A 24,471-nucleotide genomic window follows, 5' to 3' on the forward strand; every position below is an offset into this window, starting at 1 on the left:
GGAAATATGTGACCTAGTTTTCCTCTTGGGGCTCACTCAGTCTTCAGGGTAAGAAAATATTGTTTGTTGTGTTCCTGCTCATCTATATTGTGACAATGGTGGACAAACTACTTATTGGTGTGACTGTAGTGGTCAGCCCAACACTGGGTGCCCCTATGTACTTCTGTCTTGGCTACTTAGCATGTGTAGATGCTGTTTCTTCTACTGCAGTTAATCCAAATATGATCATAGACTTACTCTATGAGAAGAAAAGATTTTCCTTCCAAGATTGCCTGACCCAGCTTTCTGCAGAACACTTATTTGGTGGTTCTGAGGTTTTACTTCTGATGGTCATGGCCTATGATCACTAAGTGGCTATCTGCACACCCTTGCATTAGATGACCATCATGAACCAACGGGTGCATATTCTGTTGCTGTCCATGACCAGGGTTGGATGTTTGTGCATGCTATACTTCATCTTCTCTTTGTTTATAATCTTCCCTTCTGTACTACCAATGTCATTGACCACTTCTGCTGTGACGTGTACCCCTTATTATAACTTGCCGGCACTGACATCTATGTCATTGGTCTCACTGTGGTTACCAATGATGGGGAAATATGTGTGGTCATTTTTATGCTGTTACTCATCTCTTATGGAGTCATTATGCACTCCCTGAAGAATCTTAGTCCGGAAGGAAGGTGCAAAGCCTTATCTACACCTGGTTCCAACATCACCGTGGTAGTCCTCTTCTTTGCCCCTTGTGTTTTCCTGTATGTGAAACCTCGTTCCACCTTACCCACTGATAAATTCTTGACTGTGTTTTGCGCTGTTTTCACCCCTATGTTGAATCCCTTAATCTGTACTCTGAGAAAATCGGAGATGAAAAATGCCATGAAGAAGCTCTCGGCCAGAAAAAGAAAATGAGGTCTTAAACAAATGCATCACCTACTTTCAATAAGAAAACTGTCCCGACCACCCTACCAGGAAAACAAAACAAAACACTGAAATCCACTGCCACCCAGTCAATTCCAGGGAAGCTGCGTGTAATTATTTAACTGTAGTAAATATTTCCTCCCGTCATCATGATTGTGCATGATGAAAAACATTTATTAGGATGCTTCCGATGATTTCTTTTGTTGAAAATATATTTTTAAGATTTTCATTTCCTGGGAATATATACATTTTCTTTTTTCTTGGTGTAGAATAGTTCTGTTGAGTCTATAGATTTATGTTGCATGTGATGACTTATGCTACAGCTGATGCCAGAAATTTATTTTAGATGATAGAAGATTCTCTGATGTCTCTTTCTTAAGTAAAACTAATCCTTTGTTTACTATTAATAGTGTTATTGCCAATTTCAGAATAATACATTTTTAAATATGACATAAAAATATGTTTCACTCCACCCCATACAGAGATAGGTCACATTACATTAAAATTTTATATTTTTATTTTCATATCTGAAAGATCTTTTAAATATGTAGTTTTGCTTATATTGGTTAGCATGTTAAGGTTTATAGAAAGAATGCTTCAGAATTCTAAATTAATCATAAAGTGGCTAAAGCTACAAAAGGAATGTGAATGAACAAGGCAGGTAAGCAGAAAAATGACTCAATCTGGCTTGTTTTCCAAATTGGGAAATCATCTCCTCAAGTGGGGCAGCTTTGTTTGGTGTTATATTTTCATAAAGATGAAGCATTCATCTTCCAAAATCATTTAAAATACCTGATGGAGCCTTTGTTATTTTTCAATATCCCTTCTCCTTCTTTCTCATAGTGTTTCATGGTCTTCCAAAACGTCCTAAACAAACAAAAAAAAAGAAACAAACCTGTTGCCGATTCCGACTCATAGAGAGCCTGTAGGACATAGTAGAATTGCCCCATAGGGTTTCCGAGGAGTGCCTGGTGGAATCTAACTGCCCACCTTTTGGTTAGCAGCTTTAGCTATTAACCGCTATGCCACCAAGGTTTCCAAAAGGCTGACTTTCACTTGGAAATTTAGCAAAATCCATAATCAATAAGCTTCACGTGTACACTCCAGAACTTGGCACTGGATTATTTTGTGTGATTTCATTGTCAAGAAAGATGCTGACCATTCATGCCATTTCCATCCTCACATCTCTTCCTAGGGAAATGCAGGTTATTAGGTAATAAAGAGATTGGAATATATTGTTTTATTTGACAGAGGCCTCATTCATTACATTTTTGTGAGCATTTCTCTGTTGAATCAGGCTTAAAATATTATCTACCCCTGTGATAGTAGGAAAAATGTGGTCAAAGACACTCATGGTCCCTGCCTTCCCTATTTAGGCCTATTTTATGATGGTCTAATGCGATGGGGCATTGGGTCCATTTCACTGGTAAAGCACACTGTATGCACGACTTTGTATCCTGGAATTTATCTCCAGTATTATTACACGGCTATTCCTTACACCAACTCAACCCTTCCTAAGCCTAACACAATTCATCAAATAATGTCAAACATTTGGTTGGTCTGAGTTAACATAACTAAATCCTTCACTTTTGGCAATTTAGTCAATTTTAAAATTTGCATAGTTATCTCAAACGATGAGATAAAAATTCTAGTTAATTATCTATTTATGTTCACTGATTTATAAGTTACCTGAAGGTGGAAAAGTTAATTATTGTCGTGCCCTCTCTTTCTTGTGCAATGTGTGGGATATAGAAATCACACCAGAAACTTTTAAATTCTTTGTATTTTTGAATTGTCAATCTATTGGAACCAGAATTTTTACTGATGGATTCTGATGAACTCTCCATGTATTAAATATATGTACTAGTTTTCTTTGATATTTGCTAGAAATGTTTAGCATACCATGTTTTTCATATTATCATTATGACTGGTTTTTATATACATTCTATTTAAAAACTCTTTTACTTTTAGAATTCTTCATTTACTTAAACTTGAGGAATTCTATTCCCTTTCATTGACTATACATTTTAATCTTTTTTATTTTGTTTTGTAAGTAACTTTTCAAATAATTCTGTTTTCAGCCCATCTAGGATTTATTTTTATTTCTAGAAAGAGAATATCTAAACCTATTTTCTCCAAATTGGTAAAATATTCTGCCAGCATAGTTTATTAATTAAGTACAAATTGAAAATTTTTTTCCTGTTAATATGTCATTTTATACATCTTTAAAATAATCAAATCTTTTCTTCTACTTTTTCTTTTTTTAGTTTATTTCTCTGCTACTAAAACACATATTTCAGTAATCAAATATTTCTAATGTTATTTATACCTGGTACACCCCCAAAAGAAACCAAATCTGTTGCCATCGAGTCTATTCTGACTCATAGTCACTCTGTAGAACAGAGCAGAACTGCCCCATAGAGTTTCCAAGGAGCAGCTGGTAGAGTCAAAATGCTGATTTTTTGGCTAGCAGCTGAGCTCTTTGACCACTATGCCACACCCTTTTATTTAAGAGCTCTCTTTGGAAAACAAAGGATTTTGTTTTTCTTTCAGAAAGTGAGCATCACAGTCATATCACTCAAAAACAGAAATGGAAATCTTGACAGAGGCTTCGTTTGTTCTGAAAATTATGCTTATGAATATGGTATACTTCCCCTGAGCCACATCCCTGGCCATGTATCTGTATGTACAGTTTTGTTTTTATTAAGGAGTTTTGTTATGCTGCTCAATCTTTTAGTGAATGACTCTCTGATATCAAGCATGATGTAAAGGGCACTCATGATGTCATTTCCTTGTGTCCCTATGAATTCCAATGACCTTACGCTAGCTGTCTTTCAAATAGCATGCATGTTACCAGTGTATCAGGGAAATATTGAATCCTGCCTCCTAGTGTTCATCACTGGGTGGCAGTATTAGACTTCTGCCAGTGTCTCCATGTGCAAATGTTCGTATAACAGACATTTCCAAAGTTATCTGAGCATTAGGATTATGGCTTTCTAATGCAAAAGCTATACAAAGAAAAAAGAAGACAAAAGGAGAATTAGTACATCTGAATTGTGGTGTCAGCAAAAGATATTTAAAATACCATGGACTGTCAGAAGAATGTAATGAGTTAACTTACTTTGAGTATGATCTTGTCTAAATTTTATTTCACAAAAGTGTGATAATATTCTAAGTCAATCCTTGGGGAAAAGTGTAAATACATATTTCCCTTTTTTCTACATATAACTATGCCTAACATTTCTCTAATTCTAAAAGTTCATTTGGAAGCAGAAAACATGGAAATTCAATTAAAATTTTGGAAGATTAATGAACTGTTGCCAATAAGAAGAGAGACTATAATGTAAAATTAAAGTCAAGTGATACTGCTCCAAAAACACACTCATACACATAAACTAACCTAAATTCACATATACATTTAAGATCAGGGTGTTTCAGTCAGAACGCTTTTGGTTGCAAATGACAAAAAACTCAACTAAAAACTTTTCGAACTATAAATGTACTTAATAATTGGTCATCGTAACTATAAACTTCAAGGTTATGGCAAGCTTCAGGGTTAGTTGATAAAGTGTATCAATTTTGTGTAAAGGAGCCATGCATGCAAGTAAAATTTAGCTCACTCAAAGTTAAGGTGCCAGTTTGAAGTCCTAGTCAAGTTGAGTCTTGGTCCAACAAAGAATGAAGTGATTAAGACACATCCTCTTGGATTGGGAGTTAAATCTTCATGTTGTGACTATTCATGAAAGCAATTGCTGATGGTGTTTGAGAAATAGATCAGTATGGTTCCAGCTGATCTAGATTCAGGCTTAGATCAACAGCATCTGCTCCAATCCAGAAGTGCAGAACTGTGATTACCTGCCTTTTCAATAATTAGAAGGTAAATTTCAGTAACTTACCTAGTCCCAATGTTCTCTGCCTCTGAGCCATAAGGTTTATTGGGTATAATGCCTCTAACAGTCAGAGTAAGGCCTTCCTCTACTAGGAATATAGTAACGCATGAGAGCCTGTGACTTGTTCTCCCTTCATTTTGGAATAAATATTATCTACTTTATCTAAAGAATTAGTCAATGTTCAAACATAACAAGAGGTGGCATATGATCAGGAACCTATGGTACTGAAGGAAGAAGTCCAAGCTGCTCTGAAGGCATTGGCGAAAAACAAGGCTCCAGGAATTGATGGAATATCAATTGAAATGTTTCAACAGACAGATGCAACACCTGAAGTGCTCACTTGTCTATGCCAAGAAATGTGGAAGACAGCTTCCTGGCCAGCTGACTGGAAGAGATCCATATTTATGACTATTCCCAAGAAAGGTGATCCAACCAAATGTGGAAACTATAGAACAATATCATTAATATCACACCCAAGCAAAATTTTGCTGAAGATCATTCAAAAATGGCTGCAGCAGTATATCGACAGGGAACTGCCAGAAACTCAGGCCGGTTTCAGAAGAGGATGTGGAACCAGGGATATCATTGCTGATGTCAGATGGATCCTGGCTGAAAGCAGAGAATACCAGAAGGATGTTTACCTACGTTTTCTTGACTATACAAAGACATTTGACTGTGTGGGTCATAACAAACTATGGATAACATTGCGAAGAATGGGAATTCCAGAACACTTAATTGTGCTCATGAGGAACCTTTACATAAATCAAGAGGCGGTTGTTCGTACAGGACAAGGGGGTACTGATTGGCTTAAAGTCAGGAAAGGTGTGAGTCAGGGTTGTATTCTTTCTTCAAGCCTATTCAATCTGTATACTGAGCAAATAATACGAGAAGCTGGACTATATGAAGACGAACGGGGCATCAGGATTGGAGGAAGACTCAAACAACCTGCATTATGCAGATAACACAACCTCGCTTGCTGAAATTGAAGAGGACTTGAAGGACTTACTAATGAAGATCAAAGACCACAGCCTTCAGTATGGATTGCACCTCAGCACAAAGAAAACAAAAATCCTCACAAGTGGACCAATGAGCAACATCATGATAAATGGAGAAAAGATTGAAATTGTCAAGGATTTCATTTTACTTGGATCCACAATCAACAGCTATGGAAGCAGCAGTCAAGAAATCAAAAGACGCGTTGCATTGGGCAAATCTGCTGCAAAGGACCTCTTCAAAGTGTTGAAGAACAAAGATGTTACCTTGAAAACTAAGGTGGGCCGAGCCCAAGCCATGGTATTTTCAATCACGTCATATGCATGTGAAAGTGGACAATGAATAAGGAAGACCAAAGAATTGATGCCTTTGAATTGTGGTGTTGGCGAAGAATATTGAATATACCATGGACTGCCAAAAGAAAGAACAAACCTGATTTAGAAGTACAGCCAGAATGCTCCTTAGAGGCAAGGCTGGTGAAACTGCGTCTTACATACTTTGAAGGTGTTGTCAGGAGGAATCAGTCCCTGGAGAAGAACATCATGCTTGGCAGAGTACAGGGTCAGTGGAAAAGAGGAGGACCCTCAAGGAGGTGGATTGACACAGTGGCTGCAACAATGAGCTCAGGCATAACAACTATTGTAGGGATAGCTCAGAATTAGGCGGTGTTTCGTTCTGTTGTGCATTGGGTTTCTATGAGTCGGAACCGACTCGATGGCATCTAACAACAACAACAACAACATTTTATTTACTAATATAAAATTCATAATTTAGTATTCACTTTATTTTAGAATTTTCTCTTCACATTACAGACTTTTCTCATTACTTGCTTGTCTGCTACTTTTTCTTAGCAAGACTCAAGCCTTTTTCCTCTAGGGATGTCTAGGGAAGAAAACCTTCCAGGAGAGGAAATTTCATTTGAATTTTTTCCAAATATTCTAATAAACTAATTCATAATGAACTTGCATTGTCTTTCATTTAAAATAGTGATGATGTAAAAAGCCACACACTATGTCTGCACATATAAATGGAAGAATTATTTCCAGATAGAATGACCCAAGAGATTTCTGAAAATTCAAATTCCTGTCCAGGCTGGAGACTCTCTTTAATTGGCATCTAGTCCTGTAAATGGTTTTTTTGTGATATTTTCTCTTGATACATGTCTCTCATTGCTTGTAGGAATTCCTGGAAGGTCATGATTTTCTGGAGTGCAGTTGGAGAGATGTAGGAGCATTATTCTAGTGAGGAAAGACATGGTCTTTGATATGCTTTTTGAATGACTGAATGTCTGAAAAGTTCTGTTCCTATCTGTGAGAAGCTCTGTCATTGGCTTTTCTGGGAAGCTAAATCCCAGCCTTTGCCTTGTTAGGTACAGAATTAATGAGGAGAGAGACATGAGCATGACCCTAAATCCTCAGTCAAAAACTTTTGTTTGCTTCATTATAATTGATTAAGAAAGAAAAATTCAAATAACTAATTTCAGTGATTTTTACTTTGTGTCACTAAATAATGAGCTTGGCCAGGTTAATTTCCATTAATTTGCCCAGTTTTTACATAGTCATGGAAACATGGCACCCTCATTGTTCTTCTAGCACATTTTCCCGACAGGTGAGAATGTTCAACTGTTTACTATTATTTTTAAAAGTCTTCATTTTCCAGGCATCTATATATACACTTCCACAGTTATCTGAAAAAAAATGGTATGATGGGTAGCTTGTGTGGAAGTGTGAAGAGTGTAACCACTTGGAACTATTTCTGGGCCCACTGATCAGATGCACATTGCCATGCGTTCTGTGATTTCAGATAAATACATGAGGTATGTACGATTACTCTCAAGAAGCCCTGATTTTCAGGACCAAGGACAAGAACCAAGAGGTGAGATTTTGAAACATTTGAAGGAGGACACTCATTAAAAATATTACATGATATATAGAAATAGAGCTAGTTTCTTAAAAATATTTCTTTAGGTTTATTGCTAATTGGTAAAATTAAGCAAGAGAAACACAGAAATTAACCAGAACCTACACAGTCTATTCCGCTTTAGTATTTTATCAGATAGACGTTTACTGTCCGTTTGCCAGAAAACAAAAGAAGCATGCTGTGCATTACAACGAATTCAGTAGGTCTGTAACCTTGGTTCGTAGGATATGCGATATGTTAATAAAGATTTATAATTAATTTAGATGTATTTGAGCTAAATCAAAAAACCAAACCCATTGTTGTCAAGTGGATTTTAACTCATAGCGACCCTGAAGGACAGAGTAGAGCTACCCCATAGAGTTTCCAAAGAGCAGCTGGTGGATTCAAACTACCAACCTTTTAGTTAACAGCCATACTCTTAACCACTGCACCACCAAGGCTCCATATGTGAACTAGAAAATTTAAAGCTATGTATTATATCAAGTGTGTCAGGGTGTAAAAAAATGTCTGTTATGTCTGGAAGTTTGATATGTGCTTTTAAGTGTGAATGTTTTAAATGATGACAACAACCTTACATATGTATGTATATATTATATTTACTTATGTATATCTTTTTGTATATATACAAAATTTTGACAACAACCATAGTACTATATATGTTTTTTAAAAAATTTATACTAAAAGAAACTGGTGAACAGGAAGTACCTTGCCTACTGCCGCTTAGAAAAAAACTGCCGCTTAGAGAGACTTATAAATCTGTAATTGTAATGTACTATATAGAAGTTATTTTTGTTACTATGGCATTTTAATTAATATTTGTAAAAAGCCATGTCCTTATAAAAATAAGTTAAATGATTTTTCTTCTAGAAAGGTGTAAACTTAGTGGTTTAAGTTGACAGCCTAGTAATTATTTTAGTTTTTATAGTATCAAATCTTTGAGGAGTGAAATTATAGTGGATACTTTACATACTGATTGTTTTACATGGAAATAATTTAGCTGGGCAATAGAATATTTATTTCAGTGAAATCCAGCATTGATTATTAATAACATTAAGGGCACTAGACCTTGCAGAAAATAAGTAGTTAAAAAACAATTAGATATAAACTATCTTTACCATTATGTTCTTCAATAGCTGTGCCTTTATTAATCTACAGCTTCAAAAATGGTAGAACTCCTGAATCACCCAGACATACAGAGTGCTCATTACAGCTGGTTTCTAAAAGAAAGCTCAGAATTCTTCTGCACAGGTTCTTTCCCCTCAACCAAATCCATATAAATGAAATCAGCTTGTCTACGTTTGAGAAGTAGTAATTTGGCAATTTTCTGCAAGAATGAACAATCCTAGAGATTGTGTTTGTATCTGTATATGTACTGTTCTGTCTTATCTGAGTTTGTCTTTAACCAGAAGTGCTAGGTCCTCGGAGGGATCAATGTTCTTTTTTTTCCTTTGAATTTTCTTTTCTTTTTCTTCTTTTCCTTCCCTTCCTTTCTCTTTCCTTCTCTCCTCCCCTCCCATCTTCTCTCCTCTGCTCTTCTTTTTTTGTTTGTTTGTTTTACTCTTGTCTCCCTTTTCCCCTTCCTTTCATTTCCTTTCCTTTTTCATTCTTTATTTTCTAGGATGGGCTCTGTGTTTATTTGTAATGGCTTCCCAGAAAGCCTCCTGAGTAAATTCAGGAAGCCTCAGAGGTTGACCTTCCAGCACTCTTTCACTAGAAGTAGTCTTTCTGAAGATTTCTCAAGAAAGCTATCCCCACTTAACACATTAATATCCCCATTACCTGTGTATAGTAATTTTTTAAATATAATTTCTCTGCTTCCTGTTTTGAGTCTTCTTTTCTTTCATTTTCTACTCTTTAGGTCTCCATCTGATCCATGGGTACAAGTTTTTCCTTTTTTTCTGCTTAACATTCATTAATATACATACCATGACAGGTATATATTATGACACATATACAACAAAATAGATAGTTCTTATAATGCACAGTTTTATCCTATGTCCAAAACTGTGTGTCTGTGAGTTACAGGTATATAATATTATTTTTATAAGAAGTATGCTTATTCCTAATGTGAAAAAGATCCAGAAGATTTATTCTGATGAAATGTCCATAGAGAAACATTCAAGGACAATAATAAAAAGGTGTTGTTTATTGATTCTTTATCAGGATCCAACAGTGCTCTAGGCACTTTACATATAAAAACACACACACGCACAAATTTCAGAGATATGTACTACTGGTTTCCCGTTTTACAAATTATGAAACTGAGGCACGAAGAGGTTTATGAAGTTGCACAAGGTCACAGATACAGTAAGCGGTGAAGGCGGAATTCAAACACAGACAGCGTTGCCCCAGAGTACGCATTATTCGTCACTGTGCTGTGCGCTGTTTCCAAGGGTGTCCTGGGCCTTAAACAGGCACACACTGAGTGAGAAAGCTAACCATTATTTGGTCACTTGAATGATCCAATTCCAACACCGACTAGCATTTTTTAAAGTAACATTGATGAGCTTGGAGATTGTTGTTTAGTTACAAATATATAAACAGAAACATCCAGCAGAATAAAATAAGATGGGGTTTCACTGATAGTGTCACAGACAGTTGGACTAGAAAGGATTCTAAGATCATCTAGTTTGAATCTTTATTTTTCAATGAGTAAATTGAGACAGATTTGAGACTAAATCTAGAAAATATAGCAAATAAATAAAACTCATACCTTCTTACACTGAGTTTGGATTTTTTCTTTGAGTATGTTTCTTTTCGGAATCTGGATATTGAAGTTCTAATTCTGACCACTCTCAGCGCCTAAGAAGTATTACATATTAAACCCTCTTCTGTTGTCCTCTACCTCTCTTTACAGCATCTATTTTCTCCCCCATGGCTACCCAGCTCACATGCAATGGATTTGAAAAATGCTGGCTGGTAATGTACTAGTTGTTAGTTGTTATATGTCAGTTAACTTCAGTTCAAAAATGTTTGCTGAAAATATAGAGTATATTGCAAGGGTACTCACCACAAATACAACCAACTCAAGATACTGACTGTACGTCAATAAGGTATAGAAATGTGTTAGGAGTTGTGGGATAACCAAAGTGAAAATGGAGGGGACTATGGATCCTTAAGAAGAGACATTCAATCTATGGCCCAATACTTTGTACAGGGAATAATATACTAAATAATTTCATAGTTATCTGATACATTTCAAATTCCAGCCCCTTCAAATTTAATGGGAGATTCATAAAGACAGAAAAACATTTGAGGCATAAAGGACCAAACTTCTAAGAGTGGAATATCATAATATTTAGTGAGATATTCCTAAAAAGGGGTTATTTTTGGTGCTGTATAGATCATATTGTAAAGGGACTCACCACAAATACTACCAGCTCTAAGTACTGATTCTATGTCAATTTATTTGTTTAGAGTTTATCTTCATCACTAGAGAATGTTTCTTGAGAGCAGAAATCCTTTCCCTCTTTGTCATTGCTGATCTCTGTGCCAAGCACTGTCATGTTTTAAAAAAAGAGTATTAAATGAATGAAAGGCTGTCGAACCTCTGACTGATCTTCTCTATATAAGGTCCACTAAGATTTATAGACAGAACCTCGTAATCATAGGCCCAATCCAGTCATCTGAGAATAAGTAGAATTCTTAAGGGAAGACATACTGGGATCTTTGAAAGAGAAACTCAGTAGATATTTCTAAATGTTTATTGTGAATAAGCCACAGTACAAGATTAATAGTGAAGAAGAGCTCCATGACCTAATGCATATATTCACAGTGATGTCCATGATTTCATTACAGGTCTTGTTTTTCTGAGCTCTCATCTCTGAAGCAGGTCTTATAGAAGAGTAAATGGGATACAGTAACAGTGTAACAGAATTTGTTCTCCTGGGACTCACTCAGGACCCTGAGGGCCAAAAAGTGTTATTTGTCATGTTTCTGCTCATCTACATTGTGACAATGGTGGGCAACCTACTTATTGTCATGACTATTATTGTCAGCCCCTCCCTGGGCTCCCCCATGTACTTCTTCCTTGCCTATCTGTCACTTATGGATGCTGTTTATTCCACTGCCATTTCCCCCAAAATGATTCTAGACTTACTCTGTGATAAAAAGACTATTTCCTTCCCAGCTTGCATGGGCCAGCTCTTTATAGAACACTTATTTAGTGGTACTGAGGTCTTTCTTCTGGTGGCAATGGCCTATGACCGCTATGTGGCCATCTGTAAACCACGGCACTATTTGACCGTCATGAATCGACGGTTTTGCATTCTCTTGCTGGTGGTGGCCTGGGTTGGAGGAGTTTTGCACTCTGTGATTCAACTTCTCTTTGTGCACAGACTCCCCTTCTGTGGCCCCAATGTCATTGATCACTTCATGTGTGACATGTACCCGTTATTGGAACTTGCTTGCTCTGACACCTATTTTATAGGGCTCACTGTTGTTGCCAATGGTGGAGCCATCTGTATGGCAATTTTTATCCTTCTACTAATCTCCTATGGGGTTATCCTAAGATCCCTGAAGACTCACAGTCAGGAAGGGAGGCACGAAGCCCTGTCTACCTGCAGCTCCCACATCACAGTGGTTGTCCTTTTTTTTGTCCCATGTATCTTCGTATATGTTAGACCTGTTTCCAACTTTCCTATTGACAAATCCATGACTGTGGTTTTTACAGTTATCACTCCCATGTTGAATCCTCTGATATATACCCTGAGAAATTCTGAGATGAAAAAAGCTGTGGAAAAAAATCTGGAGTACAAAGTTAACCACAGGTAGAGTAAGAATTTGTGTCCACACTGAAAATATCATTGCTAATTCTAAAGCAAAATATAGGCGATAAATGATCACAATGATCACAAGGAGCGATTAAGGCAATTCAGTGGATTCTCGAGGAATACTTCTCTTTATTGATGCAAACACATCCAAAATGTAGAATAAATTACTCTTTGAGGTTAGAATTAAACTAATAGAGACATTCTGGAGGCTGGATGAAGGGCATTTGTATTTTTTATTTTATAAATAAAAGTAAAACTAAGCTCACATTGTAATTTTATTTTTCTCAGTACATGCTGAAACAAGACTTAGAAGAAATTCTTTTGTTTTTTTCCTTTTAAAAAGAGAAAAAAACAAGCTATTTTGGAAAATTTTGTATTATTCAAATTAATGAGAAAACAATTAGGCCAATCCTTAGAACAAATTTCTGAGGCCAAAAGTACGGTTTTAAAATTTTGCTCTTCATTATTCTATTAGCACAACAGTTTTTTTTTAAGCTCCACTATGTACTTTGTGTTTAAGATTATTTCTCTTCTTCTGGGCAATGCCTATGCATTTGTAATTCTGCAGATTTTAGTGGGACATGATATTGTGTTTGGTTTGAGACACCATCGGTGAGCAATTTTGGTAGATAGGATGTGGTTGATGAAGAAAACTCATTCTAGCTCTTGATTAGAGGACAGATAGTATGCTCACGTGGGTTTGAAAATAACATTAATCTAAGTTATAAACAATGTTTTCCTCATTAGCAATTATGTGCATTTTTGCAATTCTTAAAAGATTAGATAGAGGTTCTGATTTTATCTCCATGAAATTGAATTTATGAAAAGAAATGTGTTATTTTACATAAGCAGCATGTTCTCTAAAAGTTGTATTAAATTTAAATATGTTTTAATGTAAACACTTAGTAATGATTTGTTTTGGTAAAAATAAAGTTTTGGTTTTTTCATTTTCATGTAAAAAAAATGCTTTTCTCAGTCTACAGCCCATCCAGACACATCCCCAAACCAGAAAACAGAAAGAATTTTCTTAACGTAATATGGAACATAATCTACTCTTAACAAGATTTTACTTTTTTAACTAAAAGAAAGGTTTTAGAACTTTTCTTACTTTTGATGTGTAATTTTTCATGTATATCCAGCAACATATGCAATTATTTATAAATCTTATGGCCTCTTACCTAGTATATTATCAATATCATTGAAACTACCTGATTGCTCTTCTCTGATGACATTTCTCCACCTCTTCTCAGAAGTAATCCCAATGCTAAGTTTTTAATCACAATTAAAAATAGTTTAATTATGTATGTATGTATCCTTAATGTATATTGTTTAGATTTTCTTATTCTAGTAGTTTCCTTATGGACTATTTGGTATTGTCTATGTGTAGGATTATATCATCTGCGAATAGGGATAGTTTTGCCAATTCCTTTTCAGTTTGGATGCCATTATTTCTTTTTCTTGCCTTATTGCTCTAGCTAGGACTTCCAGCACAAGGTTAAATAGGAGTGGCAATAAAGGGCCTCCTTGTTTTGCTGATGTTCTAAGGGGGAATGCTTTCAGCCTCTCTCCACTGAGAATGATGTTGGCTTTTGGTTTTGCATAGATGTCCTTTATTATGTTGAGGAATTTCTCTACTATTCCTATTTTATTGAGAGTTTTATCAGGAATAAGTGTTGAGCTTTATCAAATGTCTACTGTGTTATGGGATTTTTTCTTTTGTTCTATTTATATGATGGATTATGTTGATTGATTTTCTAATGTTGAACCAACCTTGCATATCTGGTATGAATCTCACGTGGTAGGGGTGTATTACTTTTTTAATGTGATGCTGAAATCTATTAGTTAGAATTTTGCTGTGCATTTTTGCTTTTGTATTCATGAGAGATATTGGTCTGTATTTTTATTTTTTAAATTTGTGTGTTTTCCTGGCTTTGGTATCAGGGTTATACTGGCTTTATAGAATGAATTTGGGAGATTTCCTGCATTCCTATGCTCTGAAATAGTTTGAATAGCACTGGTGTGATCTCTTCTCTGAACGTTTGGTAGAATTCTCCAGTGAAGCTGTCCAGACCAGGGCTTTTCTTTGTTGGGAGTTTTTTATTTTATTTTATTTTTTATTTTTACCCCATTCAATCTCTTCTCTTGTTATGCATTTTTCAGATTTTCTATCTCAGTTTTTGTTAGTTTAGGTAGGTAGTGTGTTTCTAGAAATTTGTCCATTTCCTCTCGTTTCTCAAATTTGTTGGAGTACAATTTTTCATAGTATTCTGGTGTGATATTTATTTTCGTTATTTCTGTTGTAAAGTCTCTCATCTCAGCTTATTTGGGTGTTTTCCTCTTCTGCTTTTCTCTTGTCAGCTTGTCCAATGGTTTGCCGAATTTTTTGATCTATTCAAGCAGCGAAGTTTTTGTCTTGTTGGTTCTTTCTATTTTTTTTTTTTCCTGTTATTTCATTTATTTCTGCTCCAATCCTTATTACTTCCTTTCTTCTCTTGCCTCTGGCCTCTTTTTGCTATTCTCTTTCTACTTGTTTGAGTCATAGTGCTAACATTTTCATTTTGATTTGTCCTTCTATTTTGATGTGTGCATTTATTGCTATAAGTTGACCTCTGAACACTGCCTTTGCTGTGTTGCAAAAGCTTCGATAGGACAAGTTTACATTCTCATGTGATTCTGGGAATTTTTTGATTCTCTCTTTTAGCCAATGGTTTTTAAGCAAGATGTTATTCAGGTTTCATGTATTTGATTTTTCCCTTGCTCTTCTTATTGTTGTTTTCTACTTTTATGGTGGTGTGATTAGAGAGAATGTTTTGTATTATTTTGATGTTTTGGATTTTATTGAGGCTTGTTTTGTGCTAAAATGTGGTCTATTCTAGAGAATGTTTCATATGCTTTGAAAAATGCACACTTCGCTGCTGTTTGGTGGAGTGTTCTACATACACCTCTGAGGTCAGGTTGGGTGATCATGGCCTTTAGATGTTCTGTATTTTTGCTGAGTTTCAATACTATCTCCTCTATGCTTCACCTAGTGATGTGTTGAAGTCTTCTACTATTATTGTGGAACTGAGCATTTCTTTTTTCCTTGCTCTTAGAATTCCTTTTATGTATTTTAGAACCCTGTCATTGAGTGCATAGATATTTATTAAGATTATGTGTTCTTGGTTGATTGTCATCTCAATCATTATATAATGTCCTCCCTTGTCTAGATGATCGATTTTACCTTAAAGTCTTATTTATCTGAGAGTAATATTGCTACACCTACTCTTTTTTGGTTACTGCTTGCTTGATATAGTTTTTCTTTCTTTTAATTTTTATTATGTTTATGTCTTGTGTCAATGATATGTCTCTTGTAGACAACATATTGATGAATCTTTTTTTTTTAATCCATTCTGACACTCTCTGTCTCTTTATGGGTGCATTTAAGCCATTAACATTCAGTGTGATTATTGATAGACAGGTATGCATTTATTGCCTTCATGTTGTGCTTTTCTTTTGTGGTGCTGATGTTTTCTTTGTTGCTCTTACTTTCCTGTGCTGCGTTCCTTTTGTTTGTGGATTTTCTTTCGTTTGTGTAGGTTTTGTGTTTACTGAATTTTTGTGTGTTTCTTCTTTTTTTTATTTGGATGGTTAAGTTTGTTAACTTTCTTTGTGGTTTCCTTGAAATTTCCCCATATCTTCCTAAGTCTGAATCAGTTGTTTATTGCTTGATATTGCCTTGACTTCCTCTCCATCTGAAAATTCTATGTTTACCCCATTTATTCTCCTTTTTATTGTTTTGACACTGTCATCATTTACTGATTGACATTTCTGTTTTCCTTTCTAAGTCTTTAGCTTTATTTTAATATTAAGAGTTCTTTATCTAGGTTAGTATCTGGCTGATGCTGACCTATGTCCCAGACTCTGGTGTTGTCTGATGTTGCTAGTTCTCTAACATAAGGTCTGCCCTCAATATTTGTTTGGTTTTTTAGAATTACCTCAACTTCTGTTTATCTGGATATGTACTTATTTTGCTATTGTATTGGAGAGTCTTGCAGGATATATTATTCTTAGTTTGCATTTTTATCAATTCGAGGTTTTATATATGTCATCCTATCACCTTCTTACCTGCATTGTTTTTGCCAAGTAATCAGAGTTTAATCTTATTTTTCCCTTTTATAAGTGACTTTTCGTTTTTCTAGATCTGCTTTCAGGATTCCTTCTTTGTCTTTGGTTTTGGCAAGTGTGATTATGATGTATTGTTGTGACATTCTTTTGTAGTTCATCATATATGGGGCTATCTGAGCTTATTAGGTGGTCAGGTTTTCTTCTTTCATGATATTTGGAAGTTTTCTGTCAGTAAATCTTCAACAACCTTCTCTATGTTTTCCACTTTCTCTCCCTGTTCTTATACTCCAATCATATGCAAATTTTTGCTCTTGATTATGTCCCACATAATTCTTAATTTTTCTTCATTGTCTTCTCTAATTTTTCCTCAGAGAAAGTGGTGTACATATGTTTGCCTTCAATATAGTTGATTCTGTCTTCTATTGTTTCAAATTTGCTTTTAACCTTCTATTAAGTTGTCTATTTCTGAACTTTTGTTATCTTTTTGATTTAGATTTGCCTTTTTTTTTCTTTTGCATGGTTTCTAATTGTTTATTTATTGTGATTTTCCTGAATTCTTGTATATTTTTGTCTTTGTTTTCCTTGATTTTGAGTATGTTTTTGTTGGTTTCATCTCTTTTTTTCCATGATTTTGTGAATTTTTTCTTTTTTTTCCCCTGTGTTTTTCTTAATCTCTTTCCTAATGTCTTGGAAAGCTCTAAATATTGGTATTTTGAATTACTAGGTAGTTCCATTGCCTTTTCTTCTACCAGAAGTTTATCTGATTCTTTATTTTGGTCACTTGCTGGAGCCATCTTGTCCTGCTGTCTCCAAGATATTAAAGTCTTATTTTCGTTATATATTGATTGTATATTTATTTGTTTCATCCTGTTTTTCTCTTTTGTTTTCATCTCAGGGTAGGTAGGCTGGACATTCTTTGGTGCTTGCTTGTCTCTGGTATGATAGCTTTCACCACCTTCTCTGACTGGCAAGGCAACACCAGGCAGGGTGAGCCCACTTCTTTCTACGCTGATTTGGTGAGGTGGGTGAAGGTATACTGGGTGGGTGTTTTTTGCCTTCTGATGTTGTTCCAGAGGTGTGCAAATATTCACAGCCCCTCACCAGTTGGGCGGGGGTGTCAGATGGGGTGTGGTACAGGCTTACTTCCCACCATTCAGCAATTGGTTGAGTGGTGGTAGAGGACGTGCAATGGAAATCTGGGATGGAGGTGTGCCTGAGTGTTGGGGGATGCTCTAGCCTTGGCTGCTTTGTGGGGGCCCAAGTAAAAGGAGGGAAGCGGCATATGGGGCAGAAGGGTGAGGTATGGAAAAGCTTGTATTTCTGGTTACCAAGGGTTCTATGTCCTGTTGTGAGCTCTGTGAAGTTGCTTTCCCATCTTTCCTGTCTGAGCTCGTTGCTGGCTGTGCTTCAAGATGGCAACACTGTTCACATTTGTTGACAGGGGGCCTCCACTTCGTGTATCTCCTAGATCTCTGTTTTCTGTCAGTATCTTCTCTCATTCGGTATTCTTTAAAATAATTTTTCTTGTGCTTTAAGTGAAAGTTTACAAATCAAGTCAGTCTGTCACATATAAACTTATATACACCTTACTACATACTCCCATTTACTCTCCCCCTGATAAGTCAGCCCGCTCCCTCCTTCCAGTCTCTCCTTTCATGACCGTTTTGTCAGTTTCTAACCCTCTCTACCCTCCCATCTCCCCTCCAGACAAGAGCTGCCAACACAGTCTCAAGTGTCCACCTGATACAAATAGCTCACTCTTGATCAGCATCTCTCTCCAACCCCTTGTCCAGTCCCTTCCATGTCTGATGAGTTGTCTTCAGGACTGGTTCCTGTCCTGGGCCTACAGAAGGTTTGGTAAACATGACCCCCGGGATACTTCTAGTCTCAGTCAGACCATTAAGTCTGGTCTTTTTATGAGAATTTGGGGTCTACATCCCACTGTTCTCCTGCTCCCTCAGGGATTCTCTGTTGTGCTCCCTGTCAGGGCAGTCATCAGTTGTGGCTGGGCACCTCCTAGTTCTTCTGGTCTCAGGATGATGTAAGTCTCTAGTTCATGTGGCCCTTTCTGTGTTGGGCTCATAGTTATCGTGTGACCTTGGTGTTCTTCATTCTCCTTTGATCCAGGTGGGTTGAGACCAACTGGTGCATGTTAGATGGCCGCTTGTTAACATTTAAGACCCCAGATGCCACACTTCAAAGTGGGATGCAGAATGTTTTCTTCATACAATTTATTTTGCCAATTGACTTAGCAGTCCGCTTAAGCCATAGTCCCCAAACCCATGCCCTTGCTCCACTGACCTTCGAAGCGTTCAGTTTATTCAGGAAACCTCTTTGCTTTTGGTCCAGTCCAGTTGAGCTGACCTTCCCTATATTGGGTATTGCCCTTCCCTTCACCTAAAGTAGTTCTTATCTACTATTTAATCAGTAAATAACCCTCTCCCACCCTCCCTACCTCCCCCCTCTCGTAACCACAAAAGAATGTGTTCTCAGTTTATACTATTTCTCAAGATCTCATAATAGTGGTCTTATACAATATTTGTCCTTTTGCCTCTGACTAATTTCAGTCAGCATAATGCCTTCTAGGTTCCTCCATGTTATGAAATGTTTCACAGATTCTTCACTGTTCTTTGTTGATGCATAGTATTCCATTGTGTGAATATACCATAATTTATTTAACCAGTCACCCATTGAGGGACACCTTGGTTGCTTCCAGCTTCTTGCTATTGTAAACAATGCTGCAATAAACATGGGTGTGCATATATCTGTTCTTGTAAAGTCTCTTATTTCTCTAGGTTATATTCTGAGGAGCGGGATTTCTGGGTTGTATTGTAGTTCTATTTCTAACTTTTTAAGAAAAGGCCAGATGGATTTCCAAAGTGGTTGTACCATTTTACATTCCCACCAGCAGTGTAAAAGGGTTCCAATCTCTCCACAGCCTCTCCAACATTTATTATTTTGTGTTTTTTGGATTAATGCCAGCCTTGTCGGAGTGAGATGGAATCTCATCCTAGTTTTAATTTGCATTTCTCCTGTATCTGTTAGCTGCCTGAATATCTTCTTTAGTGAAGTGCATGGTCATATCCTTTGCCCAATTTTGATTGGATCATTTATCTATTTGTGGTTGAGTTTTAACAGAATCATATAGATTTTAGAGATCAGGCACTGGTCGGAGATGTCATAGCTGAAAATTCTTTCCCAGTCTGTAGGTGGTCTTTTTACTCTTTTGGTGAAGTCTTTAGATGAGCATAGGTGTTTGATTTTTAGGAGCTCCCAGTTATCTGGTTTCTCTTCGTCATTTTTGGTAATATTTTGTATTCTGTTTATGCCTTGTATTAGGGCTCCTAAAGTTGTCCCTATTTTTTCGTCCTTGATCTTTATTGTTTTAGTCTTTATGTTTAGGTCTTTGATCCACTTGGAGTTAGTTTTTGTGCATGGTGTGAGGTATGGGTCCAGTTTCATTTTTTTGCAAATGAATATCCAGTTAAGCCAGCACCATTTGTTAAAAAGACTATCTTTTCCCCAATTAACTGACACTGGGCCTTTGTCAAATATCAGCTTCTCATATGTGGATGGATTAGGGGTTCTCAATTCTGTTCCATTGGTCTATGTGCCTGTCGTTGTACCAGTACCAGGCTGTTTTGACTACAGTGGCTGTATAATAGATTCTAAAATCAGGTAGAGCAAGGCCTCCCACTTTCTTCTTCTTTTTCAGTAATGCTGTACTTATCCGGGGCTTCTTTCCCTTCCATATGAAGTTGGTGATTTGTTTCTCCATCACATTAAAAAATGTCATTGGAATTTGGATTGGAGGTCATTGTATGTATAAATGGCTTTTGGTAGAATAGACATTTTTACTATGTCTAGTCTCCTATCCATGAGCAAGGTATGTTTTTCCTCTTATGTAGGTCCCTTTTAGTTTCTTGCACTAGTACTTTGTAGTTTTCTTTGTATAGGTCTTTTATATCTTTGGTAAGATTTATTCCTGAGTATTTTTTCTTCTTGGGGGCTACTGTGAATGCTATTGATTTGGTGATATCCTCTTCGATGTTCTTTTTGTTGATGTAGAGGAATCCAAGTGCTTTTTGTATGTTTATCTTCTAACCTGTGACTCTGCCGAACTCTTGTATTAGTTTCAGTAGTTTTCTAGAGGATTCCTTAGGGTTTTCTGTATATAAGATCAAGTCATCTGCAAATAGAGAAAATTTTACTTCTTCCTTGCCAATCCAGATGCCCTTTATTTCTTTGTCTAGCCTAATTGCTCTGGCTAGGACCTCTAGCACAATGTTGAATAAGAGCAGTAATAAAAGGCATCCTTGTCTGGGTCCCGTTCTCAAGGGAAATGCTTTCAGTCTCTCTCCATTTAGAATAATGCTGGCTGTTGGCTTTGTATAGATGCCCTTTATTATGTTGAGGAATTTTCCTTCAATTCCTGTTTTGCTGAGAGTTTTTATCATGATTGGGTGTTGGACTTTGTCAAATGCCTTTTCTGCATCAATTGATAAGATCATGTGGTTTTTGTCTTTTGTTTTGTTTGTATGGTGGATTACATTAATGGTTTTTCTAATATTGAACCAACCTTGCATACCTGGTATAAATCCCACTTGGTCATAGTGGATTATTTTTTTGATATGTTGTTGAATTCTATTGGCTAGAATTTTGTTGAGGATTTTTGCATCTATGTTCATGAGGGATACAGGTCTGTATTTTTCTTTTTTGTGGTGTCGTTACCTGGTTTTGGTATCAGGGATATGGTGGCTTCATAGAGGGAGTTAGGTAGTATTCCATCCTTTTCTATGCTTTGAAATGCCTTCAGTAGTAGTGGTGTTAACTCTTCTCTGAAAGTTTGGTAGAACTCTGCAGTGAAGCCGTCCGGAGCAGGGCTTTTTTTGTTGGGAGTTTTTTGATTACCTTTTCAATCTCTTTTTTTGTTGTGCGTCTATTTAGTTGTTCTACTTCTGATTGTGTTAGTTTAGGTAGGTAGAGTTTTTCTAGGAATTCATCCATTTCTTCTAGGTTTGCAAATTTTTTAGAGTACAATTTTTCATAATAATCTGATATGATTCTTTTAATTTCAGTTGTGTCTGTTGTGATGTGGCCCTTCTCGTTTCTTATTCGGGTTATTTGTTTCCTTTCTTGTATTTCTTTAGTCAGTCTGGCCAATGGTTTATCAATGTTGTTAATTTTTTCAAAGAACCAGCTTTTGGCTTTGTTAATTCTTTCAATTGTTTTTCTGTTCTCTAATTCATTTAGTTCAGCTCTAATTTTTATTATTTGTTTTCTTCTGGTGCCTGATGGATTCTTTTGTTGCTCACTTTCTATTTGTTCAAGTTGTAGGGACAGTTCTCCGATTTTGGCTCTTTCCTCTTTACGTATATGTGCATTTATTGATATAAATTGACCTCTGAGCACTGCTTTTGCTGTGTCCCAGAAGTTTTGATAGGAAGTGTTTTCATTCTCATTGCATTCTATGAATTTCTTTATTCCCTCCTTAATGTCTTCCATAACCCAGTCTTTTTTGAGCAGGGTCTTGTTCAGTTTCCAAGTACTTGATTTATTTTCCCTGATTTTTCTTTTATTGATTTCCACTTTTATGGCCTTGTGTTCTGAGAAGATGCTGTGTAATATTTCAATGTTTTGGATTCTGCAAAGTTTTGTTTTATGACCTAATATGTAATCTATTCTAGAGAATGTTCCATGTGTACTAGAAAAAAAAAGTATACTTTGCAGCTGTTGGATGGAGTGTTCTGTATAAGTCTATGAGGTCAATTTGATTGATTGTAGAATTAGGTCTTCCGTGTCTCTATTGAGCTTCTTCCTGGAAGTCCTATCCTTCTCCGAAAGTGGCATGTTGAAGTCTCCTACTATAATTGTGGGGGTGTCTATCTCACATTTCAGTTTTGTTAAAGTTTGTTTTATATATCTTGCAGCCCTGTCATTGGGTTGTAAATATTTAATATGGTTGTATCTTCCTGGTCAATTGTCCCTTTAATAATTACATAGTGTCTTTTTTATGTTTTGCGGTGGATTTAACTTTAAAGTCTATTTTGTCAGAAATTAATATTGCTACTCCTGCTCTTTTTTGATTGTTGTTTGCTTGATATATTTTTTTCCATTCTTTGAGTTTTAGATTGTTTGTGTCTCTAAGTTTAAGGTGTGTCTCTTGTAGGCAGCATATAGACGGATCTTGTTTCTTTATCCGGTCTGAGACTCTCTACCTCTTTATTGGTGCATTTAGTGCATTTACATTCAGGATAATTATAGATAAGTATGTGTTTAGTGTTGTCATTTGTTGCCTTTTTGTGTGTGTTGTTGACAATTTCATTTTTCCACTTACTTTTTTGTGCTGAGATTTTTTCTGCACAAATTGTGTTTTCCTCATTTTCATAGTATTTGAATTTATGTTTGCTGAATCGTTATATTTTTCTTTGTTTTTGTTTTGAGTTACGGAATTATTAGACCTCTTTGTGGTTACCTTAATATTTACCCCTATTTTTCTAAGTAAAAACCTAACTTGTATCGTGCTATATCACCTTGTTTTCCTCTCCGTATGGAAGTTCTATGCCCCCTGTATTTAGTCCCTCTTTTTGATTATTGTGATCTTTTACCTAATGACTTCAATGAATCCCTGTTTTAAGCCTTTTTTTCTTTTTAAAATAAATCTTAATTCGTTTTTGTGATTTCCCTATTTGAGTTGATATCCGGATGTTCTGTTCTGTGACCTTGTGTTGTGTTGGTATCTGATATTATTGATTTTCTGACCAATTTCCTTTAGTATTTCTTTTAGCTTTGGTTTGGTTTTTGCAAATTCTCTAAACTTGTGTTTATATGTAAATATCTTAATTTTACCTTCATATTTGAGAGAGAGTTTTTCTGGATATATGATCCTTGGCTGGCAGTTTTTCTCCTTCAGTGCTCTATATATGTCATCCCATTGCCTTCTTGACTGCATGGTTTCTGCTGAGTAGTCTGAATTTATTCTTATTGATTCTCCTTTGTAGGAGACCTTTCTTTCATTCCTGGCTGCTTTTAAAATTTTCTCTTTATCTTTGGTTTTGGCAAGTTTGATGATAATATGTCTTGGTGATTTTCTTTTTGGATCAATCTTAAATGGGGTTTGATGAGCATCTTGGATAGATATCCCTTCATCTTTCAAGATGTCAGGGAAGTTTTCTGCCAACAGATCTTCAACTATTCTCTCTGTAGTTTCTGTTATCCCTCCCTGTCTGGAACTCCAAACACACGCAAGTTATTCTTCTTGATAGAGTCCCACATGATTCTTCGGGTTTCTTCATTTTTTTTTAATTCTTTTATCTGATTTTTCTTCAACTATATTGGTGTCAACTGCCTTATCCTCCATCTCCCCCTCTCTGCATTCCAATTGCTCGATTCTGCTCCTCTGACTTCCTACTGAGTTGTCTAATTCTATCATTTTACTGTCAATCTTTTGGGTTTCTGAATGCTGTCTCTTCATGGATTCTTGCAACTTATTAATTTTTCCACTATGTTCTTGAATAATCTTTTTGATTTCTTCAAGTGCTTTATTAGTGTGTTCCTTGGCTTTTTCTGTAGATTGCCTTATTTCATTTCTGAGGTCATCCCCAATGTCTTGAAGCATTCTGTAAATTAGTCTTTTATATTCTGCATCTGGCAATTCTAGGATTGTATTTTCGTTAGGGAAAGGTTTTGATTCTTTAATCTGGGGAGTTGTAGAAGTAATCATGGTCTGCTTGTTTATGTGGTTTGATATCGAGTGCTGTCTCCGAGCCATCTATAAGATATTGTAATGATTTATTTTATATTTGCTCACTGAGTCTTATCTTGTTTTATTTTCTTTCAATATACGTAGAAGGACTACTAGATTGTGCTGTCTTGATTG

The 24,471-nt window shown here is 36.0% G+C and overlaps 1 pseudogene; it reads left to right on the forward strand.

The window, feature by feature from the left end:
- The first annotated feature begins 3,408 nt into the window (after positions 1-3,408).
- LOC135229405 (olfactory receptor 4A5-like) lies at positions 3,409-15,359 on the forward strand (annotated as a pseudogene).
- The last annotated feature ends 9,112 nt before the right edge of the window (positions 15,360-24,471 follow it).

This window comes from Loxodonta africana, unplaced genomic scaffold (genome assembly GCF_030014295.1).
Source record: "Loxodonta africana isolate mLoxAfr1 unplaced genomic scaffold, mLoxAfr1.hap2 scaffold_29, whole genome shotgun sequence".
NCBI classification, from domain to species: Eukaryota; Metazoa; Chordata; class Mammalia; order Proboscidea; family Elephantidae; genus Loxodonta; species Loxodonta africana.